Below are 21,012 nucleotides of genomic sequence, written 5' to 3'. Positions count from 1 at the left end.
GTTAAAGTTCCCCACTATTACTGTGTTACTGTCTGTTTCCTCTTTTACAGCTGTTAGCAGTTGCCTTATGTATTGAGGTGCTCCTATGTTGGGTGCATATATATTTGTAATTGTTATATCTTCTTCTTGGATTGATCCCCTTATCATTATGTAGTGTCCTTCTTTGTCTCTTGTAACATTCTTTATTTTAAAGTCTATTTTATCTGAAATGAGTATTGCTACTCCAGCTTTCTTTTGATTTCCATTTTCATGGAATATCTTTTTCCATCCCCTCACTTTCAGTCTGTATGTGTCCCTAGGTCTGAAGTGTGTCTCTTGTAGACAGCATATATATGGGTCTTGTTTTTGTATCCATTCAGCAAGCCTGTGTCTTTTGGTTGGAGCATTTAATCCATTCACGTTTAAGGTAATTATCAATATGTATGTTCCTATGATCATTTTTGGGTTTGTTTTTGTAGCTCCTTTTCTTCTTTTGTGTTTCCCACTTAGAGAAGTTCCTTTAGCATTTGTTGTAGAGCTGATTTGGTGGTGCTGAATTCTCTTAGCTTTGGCTTGTTTGTAAAGCTTTTGATTTCTCCATCATATCTGAATGAGATCCTTGCCAGGTAGAGTAATCTTGGTTGTAGTTTCTTTCCTTTCATCACTTTAAGTATATCATGCCACTCCCTTCTGGCTTGTAGAGTTTCTGCTGAGAATTCAGCTGTTAACCTTATGGGAGTTCCCTTGTAGTTTATTTGTCATTTTCCCTTGCTGCTTTCAATAATTTTTCTTTGTCTTTAAATTTTGCCAATTTGATTACTATGTGTCTCGGTGTGTTTCTCCTTGGGTTTATCCTGTATGGGACTCTCTGAGCTTCCTGAACTTGGGTGTCTATTTCCTTTCCCATGTTAGGGAAGTTTTCGACCATAATCTCTTCAAATATTTTCTCTGGTCCTTTCTCTCTCTCTTCTCCTTCTGGGACCCCTATAATGTGAATGTTGTTGCATTTAATGTTGTCCCAGAGATGTCTTATTCTGTCTTCATTTCTTTTCATTCTTTTTTCTTTATTCTGTTCTGCAGCAGTGAATTCTATCATTCTGTCTTCCAGGTCACTTATCCTTTCCTCTGCCTCAGTTACTCTGCTATTGATTCCTTCTAGTGTAATTTTCATTTCAGTTATTGTATTGTTCATCTCTGTTTATTTGTTCTTTAATTCTTCTAGGTTTTTGTTAAACACTGTTTGCATCCCATCTTTGCCTTCTTTCTTTTACCGAGGTCCTGGATCATCTTCACTGTCATTATTCTGAATTCTTTTTCTGGAAGGTTGCCTATCTCCATGTCATTTAGTTGTTTTTCTGGGGTTTTATCTTGTTCCTTCATCTGGTGCATAGCCCTCTGCCTTTTCATCTTGTCTGTCTTTCTGTGAATGTGGTTTTTGTTCCACAGGCTGCAGGGTTGTAGTTCTTCTTGCTTCTGCTATCTGCCTTTGAAGCCAGATCTCTTTAAGAGTTGCTCAGAAAGCAGTAACACATGCAATGAACTTGAGCCTTGGCATAAAAGAGATATGAATTTGAGTGCCATTTCTACCAGATACATCAATTTGGACAAAATACGTCAACACTTTGAGCTTCAATTTTCTTAATTTTCAGTTATGAGTTATAATACGCACCTCCAGCAACTGTTTAGGGTTAAATGAGAGAATTTTCATTAAGTGTACTATAGTGTTTACCAACAAATATTAGCTGTTGATATTACCAGTGGTAAGAATAATGGTTCTTTAAGGCTTTTTTCTTTTTAAAACTGTTACTTTTTTTTTAAACAAACCACTAGAGGGTAGTAGAGAACAAATAGTTTGTATACATTGTTCCAGGTGCTGCCTCTGTGACATTACCATGTTCTTGTCCTCATAATACATCTATCTACCTGTTCTGTCATTTCAGAATAAACATATTAGCTTAAAAAGATGGAATAATCTTTTACTATTCTTAAATATCCAAATGTTACATATGGCAGGGAATAGGCTTTACTAAGTATAAAATGCTTTATTACAGAACTGTCTTAAAGAAGAAAAAGAAATATAAATCTTGCTTTGAAGCATTTTATTCATATACAGTGTTTTATGTGGTTAAAAATGTTTCAGGTTCTATTTAAAACATGAATTACTGCATCTTCTTTGTGGTACTACCAAAAGATACCAAGTTGATGGTAGTGAAGTTTTAGTCCCTTTCTTGTTTATTTAGGGAGTGCAGGTCATTACAAAAACAATTTCAATAAATACCCTGAAATATATCTAGAGGGGTTTCAAACTGCTACATCTTTTCATTCTCTATTGCATATAATGATTGTGTATGAAAGTCTACATTATCATTATGGTATATCAGTTCCCGGTAAAAATGATGTGGGATATTTAACTTTAAATTAGAGAGCAAGCTAAAACAAGACCATTGAGATTGAAGATGTGAGACATGAGAGATTATTATGTAAATCTAATCTATTTTCCAAAGGTTACACACTCTTAGGAAAAGCAGATATAGATAATAATATTAATGGATTTGTACTCTGAAACTAGAGCTCATACTAATACTTGTAAATATATAATTTTCAGACTTTGAATAGAGTAGTAGTTCTCAATCAGGGACAATTTTGTGCCCCAGGGGACATTTGGTAATGTCTGGAGACATTTTTGATTTGTCAAGACCTGTTTGAGGACAGATGGGGGGGTGATGCTACTGGAATCTAGTGAATAGAGGCTGGAGATGCTGCTCAACGTCGCACAATGAAAGAACATCCCCCCACCCACCCCCAACCACAAAGAATTATCAGGCCAAGTATGTTAATAGCACTGCTGCTCAGAAACCCTGGAATAAAGCCGTGAACTTTCAAAGACTATGTTGTGTCCTTGGATATTTTCCTATTTCTATTCCTAGTCCACATTGGTGGTTTAGAGAAGAGCTCTGTACTAAGAAGCACAGCCGTTGCCTTGGTGTTCATCTTCCATTTTTAAAACAGCAGATTTTCCAGGGCTTCCATTTAAAGAATGTGCCATATTCAGTCAGTTTCTGATGGGTATTAAACGTGCTTTGGAAACTTACAACCTCTCAGTAAAGACAATTTGTAGAAAACAAAAACAGGCGAGCAGGTGTCTGTCTAGCTTTTCCTCCCCCCCCCCAAATGGCTTTAGTGCAATCAAAAATGGGAAGTGTGAATAAAACTGCTTTGTGTTTTAAGTAGGAACATTTGGAAGTATTGGTATAATGCCTTCGGGACATGAAATCTTCAGTTTCACGATCACTTATTTAGAAATGTGATGAAGTGTAAAGAAACTGCACCAGCAGGAGGAATCATTTAAAATTTTTATAAATCTGAAAAATAGTTTCATAGAGCATGTATGTGGCTACAAATCAACTGGCACATGTAGCAGAGCCTTCGTGTTTAACTTTCACAAATCTACTGACTTCGCTTAACATTAGTAGCTAAAAGAGAGACATAAGAGAGCTAGAAGGTAATTTCTTTCCATTAATAAAGCTGATTTGGAGGGAAAATGGAAATTTTTGTTTTTAATCTATAATTACACCTAATTTGCCTATTTCAAATCCAGCCAAAAAATAAAACATAAATTTCAAAAACTGGTAAAGCAAATATGTCTTACCGATTTAATCTTCAAGAGTTTAAAACTTTCAATCATAATTAAAGTTACTGAAAAGCTATCCAAATTGACTGCTTTACCCAGCTAATTTATGCTAGTGTATAAACCTGTCCTGTCCAATAAGGTAGTACTAGCCATGTGGTTATGATGGAGCCCTTGAAATGTCACTAGGCTGAATTGAGATCTGTTATAATTGTAAAATACAAGCTGGATTTTGAAGACTTGGCCAAAAGAGAAAAATTCCATTAACAATTTTTATATTGATGACATGTTTTTTGTTTTTTTTTCTGGCTGGGCCACATGGCTTGCTGGATCTTGGTTCCCCCACCAGGGGTTGAACCCAGGCCCCCTCTACAGTGAAAGCACAGAGTCTTAACCACTGGACCGCCTGGGAATTCTGACATGTTGATGTGATAACATTTTGGATATGTTGAGTTGAATAAAATATATTTTATAATTAAGTTAATCTGTTTCTTTTTATTTTTTAAATGTTGCTGCTAGACGGTTTAAAAGTACATTTGTAGCTGATTATTTTTATTGGACGGTGCTGGCCTAGACCATTCAAATTTTAATTAAGTAATCACTTTCATGATCAATTGAGCATGTAAGAAATTATGATAATATGAGGGGAAAATGCATTAGAATACATAGTTTGCTAACCATTCTACTATGTAGTGTCATTTTCCTAGTGTTAGCGCCCATTTCTGCCCTATAGGAACCTTCTGCTTCCCCCAGACAGGTTCTTCCAAACCTTCCTTCCTACGCCTTTCCTACAGCGCTCTTTCCTCTGTATCTTTCTGCTCACGATGTTCCCTTTGTCTGAGATGCCTCCCCTGCCTCATCTTCACCACAGTCTTCAAGATCTAACTCAAAGACATTCCTTCTTCATAGTGGTTTTCCCCAACTGCAAGTGGCCTCTTCCACTTCTAAACTCTTTAGCACCTAACCTGTACCGGCCTTTCTCGAAGTGTGTTTCTTCGACACTGGGACTGCCAGAGTTACGTTTTCTAAGAATAAAAGTTCCATGGTTAAATGAATTAGGGAAATACTGACTTAAACGAAGTCAAATTGGTCTGTTTATTGTAGGACTTCTCGGGGCCCTTAATAGCTTAATCTGTATTGGGAATTTTTAGCGAGCCGCTTGGTATGTAGCATTTCCCAGTCCTTTTTGACAATGGAGTATATATAGTGTTCACCAAGCATTTTATAGGACTGAGTTACTGAGTAACACATTTTGAAAAATAATGCATATAACACTAATCAGCACATATTCCATTGGGGCTTTTTTTTCCCCTCTTGATTCTAGCCATTATATAGATCATATGCCTTTACTTAAATTTTCAAAATTTAGTTGTTGTTTCCTAACATATACTGTATGTGATTCATCGAAGCCAGAAATAATCTTAGTTAGTGCTTTGTAAAATTACTAAATTACCTGTTTATTTAGTTTAATATATCAAGTGATCATACCTCATTTGTATTAATTAGTCTTGTTAATGGTAAGAGCAATACTAATTGGACATTCCAGTGAACTAAACCTTATAGTTCTTACTTGGCACAATACTTGCACAATACTTTCAAATTTAAACTCTAATTAGTGGTAGAAGTGCAGGACATTCTAACCTGCTGAATGTGGAAAAGCATCTGCAACACTAAACAAAGCCAATAAATACCTCTGGTATTTCTTTGAGGTCAAAAGGGGTAAAATCTCTGGAGAATATGAGCTGGGAGTCAAATCAAAGACTAGAAAATGAGAGTAAAAAAGAGAACTTTAAGTAAAAAATGAACTAGGGAGAAGGAAAGCCAAAGATGAATGATAAAGTACCACCAGAAATATTTTAATTGTGATGTAAAAAGCACCTCCATCAGACACCAGTTTGCCATGTGTTAATGATAACTCATTTTTTTTCAAAAATATGCACTCAGTGGCCAAATTCAAAAGCCTAATTGATTCGTTACTATTATACACACAGGCATTGACTAATCAAAATTAGAATATTTAAGCCAGTCATAAGGGTTAAACAGGATACCTAAGAAATGTCACATTAGGTGTGATACAGAGACTATTCTATCCCATTCTATCTTTTATTGTCCGTATCTCTGCCCTTTATGTCCTTGTTTTATTCATATATATTTATGAACTTGACCTCCCCACCCCCTGATAGAATATGAATGAAGGAGACTGAGAAACGACTCTGTTTTCTGCCTGTTTGTATTTCTAGTGCCTGGCATAATTCATTTATATTTGTGGACTCCCAGACAGTGGTGTTAAATATCATATTGAAGAAGAGAGTAGCTGTTTTCTTGATTTCCACCTAAAAAATCAAGAGTGTGTCTCAGTATCCAAGTTTTCATTAATAACCCATGATAAATGTCATCCATGACTTTTCTATATTGGATATGTTGTTTTTTTAAATTTATTTATTTATTTTTGGCTGCGTTGCTACGCATGGGCTTTCTTTATTTGCAGCAAGCAGGGGCTACTCTTTGTCGCAGTGCGCGGGCTTCAGTAGTTGTGGCTCGTGGGCTCTAGAGCGCAGGCTCAGTAGTTGTGGCACTTGGGCTTAAGTTGCTCCGTGGCATGTGGGATCTTCCCGGACCAGGGCTCAAACCCGTGTCCCCTGCATTGGCAGGTGGAATCTTAACCACTGCCGCCACCGGGGAAGTCCCAATATTGCATATGTTTTAATCAACTGATCAATAAGTGTGTATTTACAATCTGTTTACTATGTTTGGGTCCAGGTACTTTGGGAGGGTAAAAAGAAAGTAAAATACTTCCTTCTTTTGCCTTCAGGATTGAGAAGGAAAGACAAACAAGATAATTAGAAAACAAATGGAGAATTGGTGCTAAATTCTGTGAAACACATACTTCAGAAAATGGGAAATGAAGGCAGGCTGGGATATAAAGGAAGTTTGCAAAGTAAAGCCAACTTTGAAGGCTATTAAAGCCAAGGGCATGGTTTACAGAATGTCTGGGAGGGCCCAAGAAGATTTTTGAGGAGAGGATCTACAAGATGAATCCTATGCTAATGTGTTAATGAATCCTGTTCTAGAGTCGTATATAGATTAGATTCATATATAGATAGAGTTGGGGCGAGGCTGCCTAAGGAATACCACACCAGAGACTGTTGGCTTTAACCTAAATTGGAAGGATGAGTATCTCTCTAGGGCAGTGGCCATGGGATTAGGCCAGGAACAGCTTTTAAGAGGAGGACAGACAGGACTTGGCGACTGATTGGAAACAGGATATTAAAAAATGTGGGTGGGATGGTCCAAAATGACCCCAGGGTTTTGAGCACAGATTAAAAAATAATAATAGCTAATGTTTTTGAACATTTGCTCTGTGCCAGACAGTGGATTTTCCAGAGTTTCATGATGTGGTTATTGATGTAAGTACTAATGCTTCTCCCATTTTATAAATGAGGAAACAAAAATTCATTGAAGGAACGTAATTTGTCGAAAGTCACAGCTGAGCGGAAATTTTAATCCAGGCAGCCTAGATCCAAATACCATACTCTTAACTTCTATCCTCTTTTCTGTCTCACACCCTAAAGAAATGAGGGTGACAAGGGTAAACTTGAGATGAGAAGCTAATTTGGGTTTGGGACAACAGTATTTCCAAGTAGACATCTCCAGGTGAGATTTGGAGATGAAAGACCTCAGCTTGGACAAACTGGAGATCTAAATTTTACAGTAAGGATTACAGGGAAATCAAAAGTTCTCAGGAGAAGAGCATACAGCTGAGGTACCAAAGATTGCAATTATTCCGTAGTTATTACTTCTTGGAGGTAATGACTTTTTAAGCAGGCATATTGGTATTTCATGTTATATGACCCTAGACCAGTGGTCTGTCACACACCTCTATTATAACAAAACTTCTGAGCATATACCCTTGGTATGTGTAACTTATTCTCCATTGTTTTCGCTTAGTAAGGTAGCTGATGAAGGCTTCATACTGGAGGAAGAGGCAACTGTATGATTTTCTGGTTGCTTCTTGCACTACCAGCATGAACTTCAGGCTGCAGTTCTTTGGCAGAGGACTTTTAAAAGCCATTTCTCCATTCTGTTGAGTTAAAACTATTCTATATTATCCAGGCCCATGTAAAACACACTGTGTTACAATTCACTGTGCATGAAAGAAGGGCACCACGGTCTAAACCCCCATTATGGATCTCTCATTCTCACTGCTTTTACATCGGTGGTACCAGACATCTGATTTAGGAGCTAAATTATGGCACTGGTTTCATTCCACATATTATATATATTTTTATTTGCAAATAATAAATATTTGTAAATAATTTTTATTTACAAATAAATAATTGTAAATTTATTTTTTTAATATAAAAATTGTCACTTAAGCATTTCCTTTCCACACTCAGTAGTTTAACAGTTCTCTACCCCAACCAGGGAATTTCTCTGCCCTTCAAAGACAACTGACTTTGTCTTGACTTGCTCAGGAGTCAGTTGTTGCTTCCTCAATACTCATATTCCAGTATGTGCTGAGTGGACAAGTTTGAGATCACTGTGTCTGTACACTTGATGGTGTACACACTTCTGTCCAAAACCCACTCAGCTGTTCCCTTTCTGGATTTGAATCCTTGTAGATTTAGTTTCCTCATGCAATGTCCTCACCCCTGTTGTACTATTTTAGGTTTCCTTTTTTTTTTTTTTACTTTAGCTTCAACTTTCTCCTGTTTTTCTTATGGTTCTTGGGGTATGATATGGAGAATTTCATAGCATTTACAGAGTAAGTTACTTTCGATTTGTACGTGGACTGATCTATGTTCTCTGTATGTTTCCAGAATTTCCTTTCTGTATATTTCTTAACAAAGGAGTTCATATCTTTCCATCCGCCACCCACTATGGAATGAGGACCTCCCTTTTATATGTCAAAAGTAAAAGTAGTATCTGAGTCAGAATATATACCCAATAAATATTTGCTTAGTGAGAAATAATTTGGAGATTAGAGTCAAATGGTAATGTCAAAAATATTTATGAATCCTTGTCAAGTGAGTAGAAAATAGTGGTAATTAATGTGTCTTATTTATATTTATTTAGGTTATTAATTAATTAATAACCTATATTAATTCCTATATTTTCATGTTAAATCAATTTATTGCTTTCTTTAACCTTGAATTAAAGGTTTTCTTCTGTTTGAACAGATAATACTCTTACAAACAAACAAACTGGCCACGCTAGACTTGGAAATATATCCTCATTTGAGCCATAGGAAATAAACCTTAACACTGAAAAAGGGTGAGTGTGAATATTAAAATATCAGATAACAGCTGGGAACCCCAATTGGATTTTTTGAGATAAGATACGATACTAACAGAGCCAAGTACACAGTCCAGAAAATTGGTGATACACTCATCTTTCCAATAGATATAAATAATGAGGTAGATGTTAAAATAACTTGTAACTTCTCACTATCATGCTGATGGAACCCATTCATTATAACTGTAAAGGGGGGAAAAATATGAAAGAATTTACAGATAACTGTGGACCAACTTCCTTCCTAGCCTAACAGGAAAAAGGGCTTTTATGTTTGGATCTGGAAACAAAAAATATGGTTCTGGCTTTATTTTAAATTTCAAATCAATGTAGAAAAATGTCTTTCTCTATATTTCTTATTAAATAAATGAAGCCAAATGGATACTGCCAGAAGACGGTTCAGAATTCGGTATATACTTTAGAGTCATTTCATGAGAACTATTTGGCTAATTGACTAATTGGCTGCTTGATTCATAAACATTCAGGCTGATATAGAAGCAAAACTATTTTTTTGTCCTTTTCCATGTAGCACTTATATTTTCACATGAAAAATGTACTTAGATCTTATCAATATAATTTTTTAAAAACTGACTTTGAGAAACAGCTTTACTAAAACACCCACCTCTGTTTCTAAAGATAATTAATAGTAAATATATATGTTCCCTTTTTCATACTGACAGGTCACAAGTAGGACCCACAGAAGATCTATAAGATTTAGAAGAGAGGGTAATTACTAAGTGAAAAACAGAAGTAGAAGGGAAGAGCAGAATGTCTTAGTGTGGGGAGGTTAAAAAATGGCAGGCAGAGGTGAAGAGCTCTTACGCATCTGGCGATGGGGTTGTGGTTGGTAAAACTTACTGTTCTCTGTGTACAAAGGAACAAATTCAAAATGGGCCACTGTGAAACAGTGCTGCCTTTGTTGACATCGTGGGCTCCTCATTGAAAAAGGACAATGTAAATAAACACATAGGCAGTGAAATGCATCAAAGAGCTATCAGTTTTTAAAGTCACTACCACGTTACACTGGAGAACCTCAAACTGGCAATCAGGACTAGAAGTCCTATATCGGTGTCGGGACAAACAAAAGGAAGCAGATTGTCAAGTTGTTTGTTATTGCCTGCACAAGGGCCAAACTGGAAACTCCCTTGGCTAATTTTCTCTCACTGCCCAAATGGAAGTCCATCATGGAGCAGACTTGGTCAAGACTACTTTGCTGAAAGTACACATAAGCCTCACCCACATCATTGAGAAAGTTGTCAAGCGTGATCTAATGTCCACCGTTCGGCAAACCCAGTACTTTTCCATCCTGATTAACAGGTCTGAAAACACAAGTGCTTGGTGACCATGAAATGATGTATACATTCTATGTGGGTAAGTCTCCCTTGCCAAATGTTAAGTTATTGAGTTTAAAAGAGACCAAGCAGGTGAATACAAGGTTTGAAGCAAATATAATTCTTAACACAGTCTCAGAGCTTGGAGTGGAGATGTAAATAACAAGCACATTGGTTTAATGGGTATTAACTCTACTCTCCAAATGGAGAAGTCCCTGACCTGCTCAAGCAGGAAATGCCCTTCTGAGTTTCAATACCTTCATCTTAGTCACCGTTTAGAGAGCTAGCAGCTTCGAACGCCTGTAAAACACTGGCTTTGTTGACCTTTTTGCCACACTTACCTCTCTTTATAACTTATATCAAACAGCTCCCATTTGTCTCCGTGAATTAAAAACTTTAGCAGAGTGCTCGCTTCGGCAGCACATATACTAAAATTGGAACGATACAGGGAAGATTAGCATGGCTTCTGCGCAAGGATGACACGCAAATTCGTGAAGCGTTGCATATTTTTGAGGCGATATGGGGATATATGCATATGTATAGCTGACTCACTTTGTTATAAAGCAGAAACTAACACACCATTGTAAAGCAATTATACCCCAATAAAGATGTTTTTTAAAAAAAACTCTAGCAGATTTTGTGAAAGACTGCTTAACAACACTGAAGAAAGCAGATGGAATGCACTGGTTAGAGTATAACAACAGGGCAGATACAGCCCTCCTTCATAGATTCCCTGTGTGAGAGCCTCTGGTTAAAAGCATGGTCACTGAGAAAATCATAAGTTCAGGCCTACAAGTAAGAATACAGTGCTACCTGAAGATGTTAACTAGCAAAATTTGTCCTAGACCTCTACGCATCATTGATATGTTAGACCTACTCTCCAAATGGCATTATCTTCCACTCAGTGACTTACTGGCGAATGCAGAAAGAAACCCCAAGCTAGTATCCTTCAGTAGGATCAGACAAAATGGGGGATAGTGTTGTGATGAAAAATTTTAGGGAAGGAGTCCTCATTTATAACAATGCTATTTAAAACTGTGTGTGTCACATTTCGGGGATATTCATAAAGAAGATGCATCCCAGTGTTTAAAATTATTGGATATAAATATAGGCCCAACCATGAGCATGCCTTAAAAGCATGTGCAGTCAAAGAACTTGAAATGTTTATTAATCCTTTCGAAGGGCTGCTGCAATAAAATCATGTGGCTGCTTCCCATTTGGCCAGAGAATGGGACTGCTCACAGGTTTCAGGTTGAAAAGCCTCCCACAGCTCCCTAGGCAAGAAGTTGGCAGTGGTGCTGAAAAACTACAAAGACATATTCCCCAATATTTATCATATGATTTGTATTCTGCAGTCATTTCCAGTTTCAATGGCAACAGTGGAAAGGAACGGATGAAGTCAGGTTACAGGAATAGAATGCTTGAAACAGGGCTTGAATAGCTAATGCACATTTCTATGGAAGGCCCAATGCCAGGAGTATATAACTGCAGACATGCTGTCAAACTGTTCTTACTAAAACTCACCAGAACAAACAAATTAGCCTTTGGCAAAAGACCATCAGAAAACCTCAGTTTTGAAGGAGAACCATCTTCCTTCTGATAAAAAAGAAACAGCATTTTGTGCTCAAACTCCTTCTGTAAATCATCATTATCTCTGCCTATGTTTTTTTTTTTTTTTTTTTTTTTTTTGCGGTACGTGGGCCTCTCACTGTTGTGGCCTCTCCCGTTGCGGAGCACAGGCTCCAGACGCGCAGGCTCAGCGGCCATGGCTCATGGGCCCAGCCGCTCTGCGGCATGTGGGATCTTCCCCAACCGGGGCACGAACCCACGTCCCCTGCAAAGGCAGGCGGACTCTCAACCAGTGCGCCACCAGGAAAGCCCTCTGCCTATGTTTGCAAAGTATGGACAAGTGACTAGTCTGCAGTAAAGTGTAATAATAGAGCAAAATAAAATGAAGTGAGTACATTTCCTACCATTAAGCGTTGTTGTGTGCCCATTTAGTTTGTAATGTTTATAGAAATAGCAGCACTCTGTAGAAAAGGAATTCAAGGGATTCAACCAAGGGGTAAAAAAAGACTTGCTTGATTTTCACTTGACCGTATTTCTTAATTATGAAGAAAAAAATACAGCATATGTCATATATTAATAAGTAGCATTCTTTTGTCATGTTTATTTTTCTATGTTTTCATTCTTACTTTCTTAAAATATAGCTTAAAGATAGAAAATGAATTATTAATATTAAACAGATCATGTCATTATCCTGTGTTAAAATGATCATATTTTATTTTGTTATTTAAAAGTTGCCCAAAAGGATGCAGCATGGCTTAAATATTTGGGTGGAATTCTTCATTCTACCTTTATTCTCCTTGGCCATATAACAGTCTAAACCCTACTTAGGACCCCATGCAAGGGCACAGAATGAAATTAAACATCACACCTATTACTGCAACCAAGGCAAACTGTTTAAATTTCTCCTAATACTTACTGGAGTTCTTGGTATATAGCCAAGAAAGGCTCAGTGAATATTTGTTGAATAAATAAAATCACTTATTTATAAAACATGTGGAATTCACAGGATAGGATTTACAGCCATAAAAGTATAACTCTGTAAGGCAATTCTTAGGTGAAATTACAGAAACTGCCTAATTATTATTTGCTTTGGTTCCGTTGTATTTAGTGGTGACTAATTTTCTTATTTTAAAACAATATTTTTCAGATATCCATTATTGCATAATTAAAGGCCAAAAATGAAAACTAGAAGATTCTTAGGTCTATGTTTATTCTCCATTTGCAATATTTCAATATAGTCCTTTTCTATGGAAATACTTCTGAATTTAGAACTCTGTGGAGAGAAATACTGACATCAGCACAGGCAGGAAAAAAATAGTAATTTATATACAAAAAAACACAGTTGTTTACCATGGGAGACATAAGTACACTGGTCTTAACAAAGTCACACTTCTATATTTAGTAACTGAAGCATTAGGAAGTTGGCTGCTCTCAAGTGTATTTTAAAAGCGTTTGTAATGTGGAGTTTTCTAATATTCTCTTCTCAGGTAACTATTATATTAAAAATTGTGCCGAGTTTCAAAATAGATCTGCTAAAATCTTATATTTATTTGAAAAGGTTGAACTTTACTGAGTTTATTATAACGATAAAAAGATAGCAATGCAACCATATGAATATTTAAAAATACAAACGCCACTGTCTTTTTAAAAAAGTAAATCCTAATCTAGAATTGTTTTCTGTTTTAATAATAAAAGTCAAATAAGTGGTAGGGGAAAACAAGAGGAAAAATATAAGAAAGAATCATGGGAGTACATTTGCAAAGAGAATTCTTTGAATTCTCACTTAAGAGAAGTGAGTTCATTAAAATAATGAAGCTAAGCCTAATATTTTATAATAAGTAAGATGAAATGTATGTTCTATGGCAGAAGCTTTTCAAGTTATACCAGTGTGGAAGTCATTGTTTCACTTGATCACTAAAAAATTCTTTTGAATTGATCTTCAATTCATATAACAAACCCAAAAGCTAACACAGCTTCTATGTTTACCATATCTTTAATATGGCTTTATCTTGCCATAATACTATACACCCATATAGTTCCAGCAGAAAGCATTTCAAGACCAGAAATCATTCTCTTCTATTTCACACTCAAGGCTGGAGTAAATTGCATGCCTCTAACAAATCAGATTTTCCAGTGAATACGTCTGGAAGGCAATAGGAACAGGCTGGTGGTGGTGGGAGGTAGAGGTTTGAGATTGGGAAGTGTCGTAAACAGAAGGAAAACCATTGGTGAAAGTCAAAGTTAGAATGCAACAATTACATCATGTGAGATCTTGTAAGCCCTAAGTTAGCGTATGAACTTTATCTTGAGGGAGATACTGAGCATAGAAGGGTTTCAGCTGGGGCCAGGGTAGGGGATGATCAGATTTGCGCTTTAAAGACATCATTCTGGCTATGGTTTAAAAACGTACCGAAGGGACAAGTCTGTGCGCAGGGTTAGAAATCCAGGCAGCAAGAAATGGTAGAAAAAACGAACACATTTCAAAGATAATTAAAAGGTAGAACAGATATGAGTTAGGTTCCAATTTGCTGTAAAGGTGACAGAGAAGAGTTCACAGTGTCACCCAGCTTCCTGAGTCCGCACGAGGATGACATTTATTAACTTAAGGAACACAGGGAAAAGATCAGCTTTTAGAGGAAGTTTGATGAATTTGATTGGAATATAGTGAGTTTTGGACCCTGAGATATCCAGTTGGATTATGGGATAGTTATGGAATAAAGATTTATAGAATTTATGGAAGATCTGCATATAAACAGTAATTGAAACAATTGGAAAGAAAGATATTACCCAGGGAGGGAAGGTAGGATGAAAACATAAGAAGGTCAGGGCTAGGCTGAGGAACACCAACATTTAAGAAATGACCTAAAAGGATACTGGGTCAGTGGGAAAACACAGGAGGGCTGTGTTACAGAAGGAAATTTGGTTTCAAAAATGTGGGAGTGTTTATCTATGCCGAAGACTGATGAGAGATCAAGGTTAAGATAAAAACTAGCCATTTGATTTAACCACATGGAAGTAATTTTTACTTTGGGCAAGAGCTGTTTGGTAGAATGGTGGGTACAGGTGCTGAGTGGAGTGGGTTGGGTGAAGGAGCAGGGAATGTGAGACCCAGGAATACAGACTCTTTTTTAGAAGTTCTATGAGGAATGGGGAGAAGCAACTGGATAGTACTAGAAAGATACAAGAGTTCAGAGAGTAACTTATTTCCTTGAGAAAGGTTTCAGCATGTTTAAATGCTGATGTGAAGTGTCTGATAGAAAAGTAGGTTAAAGTTATCCGAAAAAAGTATAATAGCTGGGGCTTCCCTGGTGGTGTAGTGGTTGAGAATCTGCCTGCCAATGCAGGGGACACGGGTTCGAGCCCTGGTCTGGGAAGATCCTGCATGCCAGGGAGCAACTGGGCCCATGAGCTACAACTACTGAGCCTGCACGTCTGGAGCCTGTGCTCCGCAACAAGAGAGGCCACGATAGTGGGAGGCCCGTGCACCGCGATGAAGAGTGGCCCCACTTGCCACAACTAGAGAAAGTCCTCGCACAGAAACGAAGACCCAACACAGCCAAAAATAAATTAATTATAAAAGTATAATAGCAAATAATAACAGCCAACACTCACTGAATGCTCAATATATACTAGGCACTCTTCCAAGTTCTTCATGCTTAGTAACTCCTTTGATGCTCACAGGTAGGTACTGTGATTATTCCATTTTTCAGATAAGAAAATAGAAACCTGGGGAGTTTGAAGGACTAACTGGTGGGATAACTTTGCTTAAGAGGTGGAAAAGAGTGGGATCCAAAGCCCAGATAAAGGAATTACCCTTGTACAGAAGAGGGACAACTTCCATTCTACAGGGCCGGACATGGAAAGGATGGGATGCAGGTAGGTGAATTTATAAGTTTGGAGGTAGGAGACTGAGAGAATTCTCGTAATAGCTTCTATTTCGTCAGTCAGTCAGGAGAGAAGGGCATCTGCACAGCATGAGATGAGGGGGTAGGCTGGTAGGTTTGAAATACAAAGAAGGTGTCAAATAGACCCTATAAAGAATAGGAGAGAATTTATGTTAACTAGGGAGCATAAGATGATTGCAGGCAGCCCTGAGAGCCCACTGCAGTTAGAGGGCCAGTGCTAGCCATGTCATTCATTTTCAGGGTTGTGTGGTTTCCCCATGCTCAGTTTCAAGCCAGAGGAGAGGTAGTGCTGTTAAGACTATCCAAGAAGGATCCAGAAGTCTTGGTGTTTAGTCAACCATGGAGATCTAGAAGACCTCGGAGGTAAACCAAATGGGTCAGGGGTATGGGTAGGGCAGGGGAAGACTGAGGCGTATAGATCTGTTTGATAGGCACTTACTTGAACCTTCTTTAGAAGTAGAGTATAATCGTACTTAATTAATCAGGTAGACAGGGAATGGATGGTGCCCAAAGATAAAAAGTATAAAAAGTAGACCTTGGTGAAGGGGTATATGGGAATTCTGTACCTTCTGCTTAGTTTTTCTGTAAACCTAAAACTGCTCAAAAAAATAATAATAAAGTCTATTAATTTCAAAAATACACCTTGGAATATATAAGGTAGGGACTATCTGAAAATGACTGCATATGACTTATCTTGCTTGTCTACAGTGGCCTGGCAGGTAAAAAGAAGAAAGGAGCTTTTGGACTATTGTCTTTCGGACCACAAAGCACATGCGCGTTATCCTATACCCGCTGAATATTGATGCTAGTCATTGGTGTTCAGTTCTGTGTAACCTTAAACTATGAACGTTTTCTGAAAGTGCTGGGAGTTTCAATAAAGGCACTACTAAGGTCTGTTAGGAAAAGTTTGTTGCAAACCAAAGAAACTACCTGTCAGAAGAGAAATTTACTAATGAGCCAACAGGTGGCAGTATAACATGGTGTTCTTGAATTTTTTAATAATAGAGCTAATTAACAACTAGGGCAACAGAAGTCTCTCAAAGTGGAAATAAGGTGGAGGGGGAAGGAGGACAAGGTGAGGGAGGGGAAGGGAGCGGAAAGAAGAAGAGAGGAGAGATCAAGAGAAAGGGATTCTGAAGGAGGCAAAATTATAATAGTATCTATTCATCCCTTAAAATTTATCTCAAAACTCACCCCTGGAAATCTCAGACTCCAGTCTAATTCGGATGCTGGCAAGTCATGCTGTTAACACAATGAATAGTGTAACAGCTGATGGCCATACCCATATCTCTATTTTGATGCACAGTAGATAAGTCTGAAAGTAAGTACACGAAAATGCTAACAGAAGGAATATGGATATTGATGTTAGGGCAATGAGATGATGAGTAATAGTTTTCTTTTAACTGACAAAATTTTGATGATGTGGTTTTTGAATGTTTAAAAAGAAAATATTAAAGTTATCTTTTTTTTAAAGCATTTTTTCTCTTTGATGAAACAGCATTCTAGAAATAACTAGAAAGGACACATAGGCAGATGAAACAACATAAGCCAGATTCCCAAATTCTGGATTTATCTTCCTACAGATTTTTCTGCTGTGGATTTGAGAGGAGCTACAACTACATAGCAAGGGCTAAGTTTAATCAGTAGGTCACAAGATTTCTGGTAATAAAGGAAAATGGTTCATAGGAATGGCCTGGGAGGTGTAAATAAAGCAGAAATCAAAAGTGTCCTCAGCTCCACAACTGCAGAGGTAATACCTCCACCCGCCACCAGCTGTGCAGCTGTCTGGTGCTTTCAGGTTTCCCCTGGGCTTCTGTAGCTGCCATCATAGTAGTTGGCCCCTAGGGGCGCTCTGCCCCATTTTGCAATATTGCTCTTGTCCTTCCAGTAGACAATCTCAAAATCCTCCTTTCCCCCCAATCTTTCAGCAAAAATAAAGGCAGAATTATTGTTAAAAATTTGAAAGCATGTTTACTAGAAAACTGAAAGTAAAATAAATGCAAATTCATGGAAATATATCATATAATGGAGAACAGATTCTTTTATCTTTATGTAACTCAAATCTAGCCGCAGATCTGCTTCCTGAGAACGCAGATTATAAATTTTTTTCTGAGCCTAGACTGTGGGATTCTGAATGAATCCCTCAGAGCCTCTAACCCGAGGCACCTGTTCTACCCCTGCCAACTCTGAGGAGAATCTCAGCCTTCACTCCTCATCCCTCTAGGAGGCTAGCTCCCCCACTGGGTTCAGGTAGCTTTCAAAGGCCCTGTCCTTCTCATACCTTCGGGTCTCTTGGTCTCCTGGGAAAGGAAGGTGCTTTTCTCTCAGGTCCAGAATTCAGCCTCTGGGTTTAGGCCTTCCTATGTTGACCTTACAGATAACTAACTTCCTTTGCCTTTTCTGTAAGTCTGTAGACTTACACACATCTCCCTGTCTTGTCCCATCATTTGAATCATCTCATTAGATAAATGTCAAGGCTTGGTTTCTCCTATCTGGATGGCAAGCTTTACACTCATACTTTCCAGAGCATCTTGATTTTAATCATTCCAATCTACTGTCCCAAGAAGTAAACACCGACTTGTCCATCCATGCTTCCCCAGTTTGCTCAATACAATCAACATACCTGTGTCTTTGGCTAATATCTTCCCCTATTCTCGCAAATGGACAAAAGGCCACCAACAGCAGGTGGCTTGGGGGAGGATTACCTCCTGTCCGCTCCCCATTAGGCAAGCAGAAGACTGTATCCTTACCGTCCTTCAGAGACCCCAACCCCCAACCTCTACCTCCTCACCTGGACTCTCCTTTCATTCCTGTTCTTCGTCTGAGAGATATCTCTGACTGAAAACTCATTGGCAGAGCAGAGATAATTGACACACTCTGAACCCAACAAAGGTTCAAGCCAGCCTTGCCTCAGTTACCCTCTCTCCTGTCTGCCTCAGGTACCCTCTGGACCCCCTTCTCAGGGAATGATCCCGCAGAATTCTACCCATTACAGTTTTACAACATCAAAATCCCTTAACCATTTAGTACCAACAACAACACATACAATGAGAGGAGAGCGGATCACTGACACATGCTCTTATGGGAAAACGGGCAGCTCTCTCCCTGGTAAGAAAAAAATATGGGTCTCCACCCCACCACACACACACACACACAAAACTCCCAGGATGCCCCAGAATGCAGTTTCTTTTCCTCATGACGTGTTGTAAAGCACGTCAGCTGTTCCTTGTTGCTGTGAGGATCACCCAACATCGGGTCACTGAGACAGACGGCAGCACTGGCTCGCGCGGCTGATAGGATTAGGAGCTGGGGCTTTGTCAGCCCTGACTGAGTCTGGGAGAGACCCCAGCATACGCAGGTGAGCTGAGAGGAAGAGCGGATGTGGGAGACGGGGAGGTATCTTGGTGAAATGGTGCAGACCTTTTCTCTTCGGCAGTGCCTTTGTATTGTCTTTTCTGTGAAGTTTGCAGTCTGGGGGGTTCCTATCAAGAAAAACCTGTCCTTTATGACTTATCTGGTTTCAGGGATTGATAACATATGCCTCCCAGGATTTTTGTGAGGCTCAAATAAGATTGTACATGTGAAAGGGCTCTGAAAATATAAAGTTGTGTGCAAACAAAAGGTATGAATCACTTAATTACAATTTTCACATAGGCAAAGAATCAAATAATTTATCCCAAATTTGGGGCCATAATTACATAACAACATCCCTTTTCTCCCAGCCTACAATACCCTATCTCTCCTGTTCTTCCCAGGTCTGGGCAGGGATGTTATTTATAATCTTGAAGGGTTCCAGCCTTCTGAATTAGTTATTTTCTAAAAACAATCAGCATTACACTCATTTCTAGAGGAAAAATGACAAAACCAGAGAATATTTTAAAGCAGATAAAAGATGACTATAATATACTGTATCCGATTATATCTCTTTGATGGCATAATGCAAATGTTATAAGACACTTAATGACATGAGAAACACTTGAATGAAATTAAAGGCAAGATAGATATTAGCATTTGTAAAACTTGCCTTTTGGAACAGCATAAAAACAGGCTTGGGTTCCAAAAGTACAGAGCTAAAAGGCGTTTGAACACTAAATCATCAGCCTTTCCCTCAGCAGGTTGCTATGGTGACAACAGGGCTACAGCACAGCCTCTCACTGCCTGCACTTCTGCAGTAAAGGCTTTCACTTAACACATGTTGGATTTTTTTAAGGCTCACACCCCATCATCAAATAGAAAGAAATATTGGAGGCAGCTTTATCTGAGACATTTTCTAAACAGAAGTTGTGTCTATGTTCTTTATCCTGTACTGATGGGCCCCTTAGGGGGTTAGAAAATTCACTCATTCATGCATTCATTCGACTGTTATATATTGAGTTCTACTGTGTCAGGACCTGTACTAGGCACTGCCTACATCCCTGGTGAAGACAGACAAATAAGTAGGGGATTCTGATACAAGATCATAACAGCTCTCCTGGGGTGAATTAAATACAGGTGTCCTGGAAGTATGTAAGGACTGATCTTCTTGGGGGATCAGGGGACGTTTCCTGGAAGAAGCTGTTTCTAAAATGAAACTTAATGTATCTTTAGGAGTTGAGGAGGATGGGTGGGTGAGGTGCAAGAAACGCTGTAGACAAAGGGACCAGAGTGTGCAACAGTCTAGAGGAAAAAGAGCACGGTACCTCCTGAGAACTGCAATTGCTACAGTTCAAGGGGTATCCATTTGTATGTGGAGGGGGAGTGGCAAGGGCGATGGATTGCGGGTGGGTAGGGGGTGGTGAGGGAGGAGGATCAGAGAAGAGCAGTGTCAAGAAATGAGATGGGAGAGACACACAAAGGCAGATCATGAAAGGCATTTGTGCCACATTAAGGAGTCTGAATATTACTTGGAGGACAACCGAGAAATCATTAATGAGTTTTAATGAAGAAGCATGGCTAGATTTGGCCTTGTGGAAAAATAGCAAAACTGTCAAGAAAGGACTAAGAGGCAAGAGTGGACGCAAGACAACTTTAGAGTACTCTTGCAATAACACAGGATGTTTGTGGTTTAGGCTCTAAGTGAAGATAATGCAGTCAAACAGAGGCCAGAAGTAATCCGATTCAAGACATTATTTCTAGGGTAGGGTGGAGATCATTCACGCTTTCTGCTATGCGGGGCCACATGAGGAAGAAGTCAAGAATGACTCTGGGGTTCTGACTTGGACACCTCCGTGGAGGGTGTTTCTGCTGTTAGGCCCCCAGATTTAATTCTCAGGAGGGACCTCAGAAGCACCTTAACAGTTTGACGTTAACAGTTCGAGCCTATCTCACA

General features: G+C 38.5%; 1 protein-coding gene and 1 non-coding gene across 13 annotated transcripts in view; both read left to right on the top strand.

Moving 5' to 3' along the window:
• The window catches only part of SYBU (syntabulin), a 117,534-nt gene that overhangs the window by 22,369 nt on the left and 74,153 nt on the right, over positions 1 to 21,012 (top strand). For 3 of the 12 annotated variants that reach the window (XM_067017910.1, XM_067017899.1, XM_067017909.1), the window contains exon 1: positions 18,922 to 19,062. The exons of 6 other annotated variants lie outside the window; for them this stretch is intronic. The gene's annotated coding sequence lies outside the window, so the exon portion shown is untranslated. Of the gene's footprint in view, positions 1 to 18,769; positions 19,063 to 21,012 lie in introns of those variants that run through there. 3 more of the 12 variants (XM_067017905.1, XM_067017901.1, XM_067017897.1) reach the window with 3 other exon arrangements.
• Positions 10,635 to 10,741, top strand: LOC131744280 (U6 spliceosomal RNA). The gene has a single exon (XR_009332069.1). It is a non-coding gene; the product is annotated as a U6 spliceosomal RNA (small nuclear RNA).

The sequence above is a fragment of the Kogia breviceps genome, chromosome 17, assembly GCF_026419965.1.
Source record: "Kogia breviceps isolate mKogBre1 chromosome 17, mKogBre1 haplotype 1, whole genome shotgun sequence".
In the NCBI taxonomy this organism is placed as follows: domain Eukaryota; kingdom Metazoa; phylum Chordata; class Mammalia; order Artiodactyla; family Physeteridae; genus Kogia; species Kogia breviceps.
This window is presented reverse-complemented; position numbering and strand designations above follow the sequence as displayed.